This window comes from Rosa chinensis, chromosome 7 (genome assembly GCF_002994745.2).
Source record: "Rosa chinensis cultivar Old Blush chromosome 7, RchiOBHm-V2, whole genome shotgun sequence".
In the NCBI taxonomy this organism is placed as follows: domain Eukaryota; kingdom Viridiplantae; phylum Streptophyta; class Magnoliopsida; order Rosales; family Rosaceae; genus Rosa; species Rosa chinensis.
The window spans coordinates 38,921,419-38,933,074 of NC_037094.1; the positions used below are offsets into that span (position 1 = coordinate 38,921,419).

At 35.4% G+C, this 11,656-nt stretch overlaps 1 long non-coding RNA gene across 1 annotated transcript; it reads right to left on the minus strand.

Moving 5' to 3' along the window:
• Nucleotides 1-2,327: 2,327 nt before the first annotated feature.
• On the minus strand, nt 2,328-3,427 carry LOC121050458. Its single transcript, XR_005803033.1, has 4 exons — nt 3,193-3,427; nt 2,882-2,970; nt 2,598-2,695; nt 2,328-2,487 (listed from the first exon to the last, which is right to left on the minus strand). It is a non-coding gene; the product is annotated as an uncharacterized LOC121050458 (long non-coding RNA).
• Nucleotides 3,428-11,656: the final 8,229 nt, after the last annotated feature.

The following is an 11,656-nucleotide window of genomic DNA, read 5'->3' on the forward strand; positions in this document are numbered from 1 at the left end:
GAATCTCAGATGTGGCATTAATGAACAAGCAGATGTTTCAGCGACAATACAATTGGTTGCCGCATGAAAGAATTCAGAACGTCTTTGTCATATGAAAAACAAATTGCTATAACGAAATTCGGGTTTGGCACACTTGCTAGTGTAGCAAAATGAACCCCTCTCCATGTTAAGTTCCACCAATTTTGATGTGTCAGACTCATGCATCAATATTCATGGGAGGCACTTTGACCATCACTCGCCCTAAATTCCAGCGCGTAATGGATTTGAAAGATGGAGGCAGCGAACTTCACCTTGGTGGATGCTTAGAGGACTCTGACATTGTACATATGAAGAGCAACTCTAGTAGAATTGACACGAAAATCAGCACACAAGTCTTGAGGACGTTTGCGATCCAGAAAGAAATTGCTGATGATAGATTTAAAATCAACTTTTGTTTGTATGCCCTTGCACACTACAGGGCCCCTCCAAAGAAGACCGCATGGATCCTAAACTCTTTTTGCCCTTGAGGGACCCAACTGATATACGCTCTAAAAACCGGGCTAGTTTTGCATATAATGGCGACCTATCATACTAGCCGGTCTGCAATGGTATTTGGGTGTACTGTGTTTTTGCAATCATTTTACTTGGAAGTAGTTTCATAGAACATCCTTGTTGTTCCAAAGCTTGTCCTTTCGAGTTTCGATTATGACCCATGTCATTAGGTGGATTTAATTGCGAGTGTGTATACAATAACAAAGAAGTGGTCGGTGGAGCAAACCCTTGAAATGGCGGGTCAGTTGATGCTAGTACATGACTGAAAATGATTATCTTGACAATTCGGCTGAAGTTAAGTCTGATGTGTGCTATGTGAAAGGCGATGATGAGGATCTGAATTCATCCATATATTGACTAGACTAGATATGGTTCATATGCGTAATTCAGTTATGAATTTAGGTCATCTAAAGGTCAAATGCCTTGGGCACATTTCATGGGTGATGAAGGGAGTTCTTAGAGACAACTCAAATATTATAGACACTACAATAGACGCCCGTGCTCTGCCACGGGTTTTGGAGGTTTGGGGAAGATTTAAAAAGGGTAGGAAATATAGGTAAGGGTTATGAGGAAAAATTTAGAAACAATTGTGGAAGATTCGATTTGGTTTGTGGGAAAGACATTTTGTTTGAGAGTTGAATGCTCTATAGTTTAAAATCAAAGGTGAGGCATTTTGTTATATATTTCCTTGTTGCAGTTCTTATTCTATATATAAGCGCAGTATGAAAAAAGTTTGCTTGGAGTTTGTTAAGTAAAGGAGTTTTTTCGGTTATGGATAGCATGATATTCATTCTTGTGTTTATTTACTTTTGTCCAGCTTTAAAAGGAAACAGCACCTAAAATGTGAAAATTTGAACTGAGCGATTAAGAAGGAAGAGAAACAAAAAGTTTGTAAAAATCACATATCCATTACCAATACAATGGAATAAAGCAACAATGTTATTACTTCATTGTACTACTAAAATCCATAACCAATACAATATACAGAAGAACAACAAAGACAACAGGAAATGTGTTATACATAAAGTTTATGATCATTATTACATACGGCAGGCGCTGTATGTTTTATCTATGTCAATGTTATATTTGTTTGGATTTAGAAAGTGACAGAGACAATTGCTCAGCAAGAGAAAAAGCATGATTGTCAACCATATTTACAAACAATTGGTAGTAAAAATGGTAATCCTATGTTTGGGACCGAACATGTGAAGTGGTTTGGAGCTGTACCAGGAGCTGTACATTTGGATGATGTGTAGGTAGGAGCATAGAGAAAATTTATTTTTGCACGGTACTGTGAAGTTGTATAAATGTTGCAGCCAAATATGTGAAATGGTTTGGAGCTGTAGCAGCAACTGTTGCAGTAAAATATGCAGCAGGAACTGTGTCTCCAAAATGTGTAAATTTTCATGAGGTTTGGATGGATCTTGGATAAAAGAATTGGTAGTATTATGATACAAATTAATATTGTAAAAGTGAAGAAAGAAGTTGATGAAGAAATGTAATCATGATAGAAAAGATAGATGACATAGATGATAGAAAAAGTACATGACATATTCGTTTTAATCATGAAATATTAATTATGAAATGAAAACAATGTTTTTTATATCTGTGTATACAAAATTCTAACATTTGGACTCAATCTGTAAATTCTGAAACATTTACATTGAAGAGGTTATATTAAAAGCATAATTTTTAACCAATGAATTATTATAAATATTTCTTTATGTTAGTTTCTTCATTACACCTATAAGTAAGTAATTGGGGAATGCTTGAAGCAATAGGGTGTTGAAAATTCATTGAACTATGTTTTAACAGTTTCATCAAACAACAGTAAGACAAAAAAAAAAAAAAACAACAGCAAAGATGCAATCCTTACTTTTCAAACCAAATTGAAATATATCACTCTTCTTCTTCTTTTATTGGAACACTGCAGTGATAAAGCAAACGGAGCGAATCCTGAACATAAATTAGGGAAATTGGAGACTTTGAGAACCAATGACAACCAAATAGCCAAACCCTAAATTTTAGAAAAAAAGTAAATGAATAAAAGCTTGAAAAGATAGTACCTTTAATGTGGTAATACACAGAAGAACAACTTCATTTTCCTCAATTCTGTATCAATGTACTGCAGAGGAATGCTTGCATTGTATCATATGGTAGGTAACTACAAGAAAAGCATACCAATCTAACATCACACTGTAATCTTAGAGAATAATAAATGAATAAAAACTACTAAGCAAACTGGCAAAAAAGAATCTTGTGTTTTAAATGGCACAACATTATAAAAAAATGGCTCAGACCCAGCTCCAAACTTTTGAACTTGCGAACCAGCAAATAAACAATTACTTACGATTCTTAACAACAAAACCTCTTCTCTTTGTTTGCACTCCAAATCCCCACCCTTTTAATACGTGTAACCTCTAGACTCACCACCGCACACTACAAAATGAAGAAACCAAACTGAAGCTATGGACAATTCAATAAAAAACATTTCAAGTTTAAAAACCAAAAGTACAACCCAAATTTTCATCCTTGTCAATCATTGTGATAAAAACCAAATCCAAACCTTCCATTGAAATTATAGCATAAATGTAATAAGATTTGAGAATTTATAAAATGACAAAAGGGTAGTAAAATTGACGTACTGTATAGCATACTTACATTGATAGATTTTAGTGCCTTTATTATGTACATAAATGGTAGAATGATTAGGGAGCAAGTGATTGGTGGCGGTAATGAGGAGAAGAAATTAGAGAATGGGATGGAGGTAATTGTTGATCTAAATGATGATGGCTTGGAGGAAGATAGGGTGTTTCAATGGAATGTCCAATTTTTCGATATTCCAACATCTTGTTCTCAAGCATGGGTTGAATTCCTCCAAGCTATCTTCATTGAGATGAACAATTACGTCCATCCCATTTTGTAATTTCTTTTCCTCATTCCCGCCACCATTAACTTGTTGCCTAATTTGATTGCTTCGTCTGTTGAATATCCTAATACAAAATTAGAAAAGTAAATTATTATTGGTGAATATATATAAAGAATGGCAGATTGAAATAAATAGGCGTTTATTTTGAGATATACTGAAATAAATGAGTGAACTTTGAAAACAGAAGGAAAAAAAAGAAAGAAATAACTAATTGTGAAAATAAAAGGGAAGAGATGCATGTCCAATTGGAAAGAATTGAAAGATGTGAGATGTTTAATGAAATATAGAATCTTACCCAAATAGGAAGAAGGCAGATAGAGGTTAATTAGGTGAAGAATATGGAATGTTTGTGTTTTTCATTTTTTGGGCTGTTGAGTGTTGGCTGGCATGGAATTTGGTCCTCATATAATGTAGTTTTTGCTGTATAAAAAGGAATTGTAATAAGAAGATAGATATAACTACCCAATCTGAAGAAGTGAGTGCAAAATGAGGAAATAAGTAAATGAATAAAAACTTGAAAAGATAGTACCTTTAATATGGTAATACACAGAAGAGCAACTTCCTTTTCCTCAATTGTGGCTGAATTCTGTAATGTGGGTGGGATTCAGTTGAGTTTCTAGTCTGAGGTTTGTATTCCTAGCAGCGATGTTAAAAGTATCTAAGGAAGTTATATAGACTGTTCAGTTCTTGGAAAGGGCAATTGTAAAAGTATGTGAGTATCTATATCTTCTTTCAAAATTAAACCATTGTAAGGAATAGTGAAGTACGTTTTGATTTTCTGTTCAGTTGAGCTGTGTTGCAGATAGTAGCTGGAGAATGTGAAGATAAACAGTGAGTATGAAGCTCTTGAGGTTAAGCTTCGGCCTTTGAAAGGGGAAAAGCTTGTTATGGAAGAAGAGATTAGTGCGCTAATGTGTTCTTCCATTGCAAGGTTTTCACATTTGAAGGGCCGAAGCTTACCTTAAGAGCTTCATAGTCACTCTTTATGTTGACAATCTGAGTTACCACTTTTGTCTCTGATTTTTGCGTTGTGTTGAAGATAATGTTGTGTACAAATGTTGATATTCTTGGAGTGAGCAAAAAAACATTGTTGATATTGTTGTTTAATGTGGTGTTATAGAATGCAGAAAAGAATAGGACATACCAAAATAAGAATAAAAATAAACAATAATAATTATTTGTAATACATCTTCATTCTTGTTATGTTGTCTTTATACATATAGATTGAACCTTGAGAGAGGGAGCTGAGAAATAAAATTGAAATTTGGTTGTAAAGTAACGAACCTATGTAAAGTGTAAAATGACATTGTCAACCAACATTGTAAATGAAAGTGGAGGAATAAGAAAGATGTAAATCAGGTCGTAGAAGATATACAAAAAAAATATATTAAAAAATAAGTAAATGAATAAAACTTTGATAAGATAGTATCTTTAATATGGTATTACACAAAGGAGCAGCGTCCTTTTCCTGAGGTCTCCATCAAATGCGCCCATAAGGATTAATCGATTTAAGGCAACCAAGAAGATATAATTGAGTGCATGTGGAAATAGATGAGAAGAGATTTTTTTCGTATATTGTTGAAGCAGATAGGAAATGTAAATGAGAACAGACTTACGTTGGTAAAGTGAAGCCGTTGATTTTAATTTTTTTCGTAATTGTTTTCATAGTTGATACTATCTCCCAGAGCTAAGAACTGATCCACTCAAGACAGCGAGCTAGATTTTGGTAGGATTGATCGACAGTCATAGCAAAATTTTGGTGGCTGTCTTGGATGGTGATAGGAGCACAATGTGCAACGATATTAATGAGTATATGCTCCATTTTAGCCTTGTTTCTCTCTTAAGTTTCGTGTTTTGAGTCATCGAGTCATTTTAAGAGTCTTGTAGAGTGTTAGGAGTGAAATAGGCAGAAAACGCAAAATTCATGAAGAATCCTAACTGGATCAGGATTCCTCACCGTCATGCTAATCTGTGGGCCTTAAGAGAGAATTTATGGGTGTATTTTTCTGAAATTAAATTGTTTTAATTTCTTTTATTTTCTCTAAAATAATTTAATTTTGTGCCCTCTATTAAATCTGGTTGACCAAGCAATGAAGAAGGGTAATAAAGTGAAAGACGTTTTCAGTTGGAGAATAAAGGAGAAAGATGTTTCAGCTTGGAAATTAAAGGAATTGCCCCATTATGAGAGGACTTAAGGCCTTAAAGGAGATGTTTCAGTTGGAAAATTAAAGGAATTACGATGCAATCCCATCCGTCCAATGATGAAGGGTATGATCGACAAAAGCCAACCAATGCTCCCCTATAAATAGGCAACGTCCAGAACTGAATTTGCATCACTTCCTGGCCAAAAACTTTTCCTAGACTCTGCCCAATTCACTCCTTAAACCTCCATCAGCTACAAGACCGTGACACCATCCATCCATCAATCTACAAAGCTCTTAGGCGCTGAGTCAAGGATGCTCCACCACCATAGCAGAGACGAGTTCATCACCTTGTTGCCAAGCCGCTGAGGAAAGGTTCAAAGTGTAACTATGACTCTACTTATAATTTTTGTTTCGATTTTGTGTGTTTGGATTTGCGAGTTGTGTAATTGGAGATATGAAATTTTCAGAATATTTTTATTAATATTTTTGAGATTTTCAGTTTATTATTGAGTTAATTTCGAGAATTCTTTTATGATGCATGTTACAATCTTGTGCCCTTTTACTTGTTTAGGTAATTTTCAGAGTTTGGTTAATAAGTTTGCATGCTAGAATCACGCTGAATGTTCTTGTGTGTTTGCTTAATTTGCAAAGAGTAATTGTTATTTGTTAAGACGCTGAGTTAAACAAGTAGTAATTAGTTCTAACGGGTGGTAAAAATCATGCTTTAATAATTAAATGATTCTGAAAATTACGTGTTAAATTCTATGTGTAATGGTTAATTTGCACGTGTGAGTTGATTCGAGGGTTACTAGTTAAGAGAATTACGCTGAGTGTTTTCGAAAATTAGTAGTATTAGGCTTGGTAAGGACTTTTCCGATCCAACCCTACATTAGAATGAATCAAATAAGTGCATTGATCTGCTGAGGCTTTTCATTTGAGCTCTTATCTAGGCATTAAGGATGGACACATTTTTGTAGCATGTTGAAATGGATTTTCTGTTTTTACACTTAGTAATTTCTGAGTGGTGTTGGTCTAGGTTAGGGAAGTCGATCATTGTATATAATTTTATTTGTTTTGTTTTTATTTTAAGTAGATTAGGAACCAAATTTCAAAACCCCCCATTTTGTTCTTTTATTTATTAATTGACCTTTTTGTATAGGTGTACCCTACAATCCCCGGACTGAACGATCCCTGCTTATCCTATACTAACAACTACATTTTGCAGGGTTAAATTGTGAGGCTATTTCAGCCGCATCAGATGGATCGGTTCTTGACTTTGGGAGATAGTAGAATTCATGAGAACAATAATGTAAAGAATGGGCTAATCACCTGCAAACATATTGGAGGGATGGTTAGATGTACAATAATTATGTGTAAATGTTAGAAAGGAATAAAAGGATTGAAATCGACTTTGGTGGAAAAGATCTACTGTAAGTTCTGGAAAATAGGAGAAAATGATTGTGATAAGGTATTTTGATATGTGGAAATTTAATAGATTTTATTTTTACATAATGTTACCTTTTCTGATATATTATAGTTCAGTATGGTTGTTGATGGCATTGAGATGCTTTAACAGGATTCAACTCCATCATAGTGGTAATGCATGGCTGAGATACAACTTCTGAGTATGGATCTTGCAAAAAAGAATTAGTAGTATTATGATACAAATTAAAGGGAAGTCGTGAAGAAAGAAGTTTAGGAAGAAATTTAAGTGGGAGAAACAATAAAAAAAAATATCTTGGGAATAGTGATAGATAAGAGTGAATTAATCACCCTTACAGATAATTTCAACATTTTGCGCACATCTTCATTTTAACCTATATTCTTTTGGGTAGTGTTGTAATTTCAATTGAATATGTAAATTTTAGAACCTATACCTTGAAGAGGTCATAACATATCATAATTAAGCATTTACTAACAATGCAACAACTTAATACGCATCAAGATATACTGATATACTTACGCAAATAGCTCCTTCTTGGTGTTCCAATGTGTAAGTTCTTGCAGGGTGCTGAGGCGTACCTCAATTATCAATCTAAGCTGAATACATAAAAAAATAAATGATCCAAAACTAATGTCATATTACTCATAGGCCTCATCATATGACCCTTGGGCCCAAAGCCCGCCCGCGCGGGTCGGCCCAACCCTTTCTAAAATAGGGTAGGGTATGGGTCATACAAATGAAGCCCGGCCCGACCCTAAAAGCCCAGCCCTAATCCGGCAGTAAAAATTAATTTTATATTTTTATTATTTTCTATTACAATAGGGTTATCATCACAAATGGTACCTGAACTAATCCTACATTTTATCGATGGTACCTGAACTTCAATTTTGATCACAGCCAGTACCCGAACTTTTCGATTTCATTTAAAATGGTACCTAGAGCCACTTTTGGTCACTATCCCGGCCAAAAAAGCCAAATCCAAAAAAAAATTAAAAAAATAAAAATAAAAGTTCAAGGAAAGCCTATTACCAAAAAGATCATCGCTATGATCTCAACCCTTGAAATCACCAAGGATCATCATTATGATCGCCTCACATGCCGTTTTTAGTCAGAATAGTGACCGAAGGTGGCTCTAGGTACCATTTTAAATGAAATCGAAAAGTTCGGGTACTAGTTGTGATCAAAATTGAAGTTCAAGTACTATCGATAAAATTGAGGTATAGTTCAGGTACTATTTGTGATTTTTACCCATTACAATATTACATGTGTATGAAAACTATAGAAGTTTTGATGAAGTATTTGAAGAATTGAATCTGTCAATCTGTACAAAATGGGTCTCTTAAATCATTCTGGCTGTTTAAGGCCCAACCCAAATGTCGAAGTCCAACTCAAGTAGCCACTTTATCAAAATCCTAACCTAGACATCAAAACCTATCCCACTATCGAGTCATCGACCTAATCGAGTGTCTCTCAAAGACTCAAAGGCCGCCTCCCTCTCAAACCTATACTTCTCCGCCGCCAGCCACCACATCCGGCCGTTTTAGATCAGCAGAGACTTGCGACTACTCTCCTTCAGAGTCCAGACCAGCAAACCTATCATCTTCGCCGCAGATCGAGACTTGTTCCGGTAGGCTTGCGACAAGTCGGACCTCAGATCGAGACTTGTTCTGGTAGGATTGTGACTAATCGGACCTCATATCGAGACTTGCCGACGAGTCGGACAGCAGATAGAGGAGTAGACGGAGTCGGCGACTCGAGCTTGTGATGCAAGTTGAGGCTATGGTGTTGACAGTGTCCGGTTCCGACCCGAGTTGAGGCAGTGGAGTAGGTGATGTCTACGCACAAGGTGTGGTCGTGTGGACTTCGTTCCCAGTCTTCGTTATGCATCCACCGTCGATGCAGAAGGTGAGGACCTCGTTCTCGTTTTTTGTTTGTTCTGGCCTTCTGGGTTTGAATCTCTCTCTCTCTCTCTCTCTCTCTCTCTCTCTCTCTCTCTCTCTCTCTCTCTCTCAATCTCACAATTCTTCCTTGATCAAGCACTCTCAGAGCGAAAACATAGACCGATGATCTCCTCAAAGGCTCAGAGCTAAAAAAATGGTGACGTCGGGCTTATCCACTCGATGGGGTATTCTCTCATTCCCGTTCAGTCATACACTTGATGTCTTGGTGATGTCGGTGATGTTATGTATTTGAGTAATTGACAGTTTGACACTTTAGAGTTTATATAAAGCAATGGGCAAAATTTTCACAGATTTCCAAATTTTTATTACCGTTACAATAAAATAGATCCGTTTAGAATAGTTGATGTGTCTGGCCTTTAAATAAACCTAAACATCTCTTTATTTTCATCTTGATGTTGAAATCTGTTCTGAACTAATTGGTGGTAAGAGTATGAATATTAAACTCTGCTTATATCTGTACATTACAAATTTACAATTAAGCATCCTTACCCTTTGCTTTTCTGTGTGTTACAAGTTTATGATAGTAGAAGAGATGGAAGCAGTAATAGACTTGGAAGGAGGAGGAATTGTATTTTCTGTTCAGTGACTAGTGGCTGTTGCATTTTGTTATATCGGACTTCAAGTAAACTCTGAACTTTCTCCTAATAGTGGTGTATGTACTTGTTGTTTTGTTGGTGTACTTAGAGTTTTGTTAGCTTAATTCTCCCGAGTGTAATGGAGGAAATGTCTGAGTCAGTAACTAGTCCCATGTTTGTTGCTTCCATAGACCCAAATCCAACACCGTTGACTGAAACAGCCCCACAAACAGCTTCTAAACCTCCTTTATCTAAAAAACAATAAGATAAAAAAGATTCTGTTTGGAGCTTTTATGAAAAGGTTGAAACTGTTGATGATAATGTTGTTGTGCAATATGCTAAATGTAGTGTCTGTGCTCAGTTGTTGGTAAGTGGAGGAAAGAATGGAACTAGTCATTTAAGTATGCATTGGGAGAGTCATATAAGTAGTCAATCACTTGATATTAGGACTTAAATGCAATTAGGTTCAGATTCTAGTGGGAATGTATTAAACTGGTCTTATAATAAAGATTGTGCTAGAAAGGAAGTAGTCGACTATGTCGTTAGGGATGAACAACCGTTTATATTTGTAGACAAACACGATTTTAAGGGAATGATTCAAAGAGGTTTTGCACCTCAGTTTGTGGAATTATCAGCTTCTACCTGCAAAAGAGATGTGATGAAACTCTTTGCTGCAGGAAGAACTGAGTTGCTCAAAACGTTTGAAAGTTTTGAACGTAAAATTTGTTTGACTTCTGATTGCTGGTCATCCCGTCAAAAGATGGGATATATGTCTTTAATTGCTCATTTTATCGATAAAAAATGGAATTTGAATAAAATGATCATTACATTTAAAATGATAGAGTTCCCACACACCGGTGAGTCACTTGCTAATCACATAAATGAGGAGCTAATTTGTTGGCGCATTCATAGGAAAATATTTTCAATATCTTTAGATAATGCGACAAATAATGATGTTGTTGTTGAAATACTCCCTCATTTTCTCATGCTCAATTTTGTCCTTAAAAAGTTGTTTCATGTGCGTTGTAGTGCTCACATTTTGAATTTAATTGTCCAAGATGGTCTACATTTATTATCTCCATCAATTGAAAAAATCACAAATATAGTTCGTAGCATGAATTCATCAATTAAGAGGCATGAGTTGTGGGTTAATTGATGTCAAGATTTGAATATTCCAAAGAGGAATATCAATAATGATGTTCCTCATAGGTGGAATTCCACCTATGATTTGCTGCAATTACCTGAAAATTATAAATTTGTTTTGAATCAATATGTTCAAAAATTAAATCAATCTAATCGCCATTCCACTTTAACACTTCCCACTGATGAAGATTGGTTAGTTGCTTCAATTGTGTGTCGCTTTTTAAAATTTTTTGATTCTTCAAGAAAAATCTTGTGTGGTGTGTATTATCCAACCTCATGTCATGTTATTCCTTGCTTAGTAAGTATCAATGCAGCTTTTAATAAATATGCTAAATGTTCTGTAATTGTTGCTGCTTTGGTGGCCATGAAGTCAAAATTTGCTAAGTATTGGAAAGCTTTTCCTCTTGTATTTTGTCTTGCTGCTGCTATGGATCCTAGATATAAGTTTTTTACAATTAGCTAATGGATGAAAAGTATGGGTGCTGAAGATTGGGAAATTGAAACTGCTATCTCTAGTTTAAAACATCAATTGTTTGAATTGCACGAAGTGTACAAGGATAATGTAGTGAATGTGGTACCAACCTCTAGTATAAGCTCTAATTTACCTACATCTTCTTTTGATTCTATTGTGTTACCTAATGATGAAGATGAGGACTTTGCTGAGGAGGTCTTAAAAAGGGTAAAACAGCAACTTCTACTTCTACCTCTTCAAGTTCTGATTTACAATATTATATTGATATGCCTACACTTGAAGTTGCTGATGAATTTGAATTTAACCTTTTAGGTTGGTGGAGATCTCATGAAGAAGTCTGTCCCGTACTTTCTTTAATAGCTCGTGACCTGCTATCTATTTCAGCTTCAACAGTAGCTTCGGAAGCAGCTTTTAGTGCTGGTGGAAGAGTTGTATTGGAGAAGAGGGCAAGTCTGAG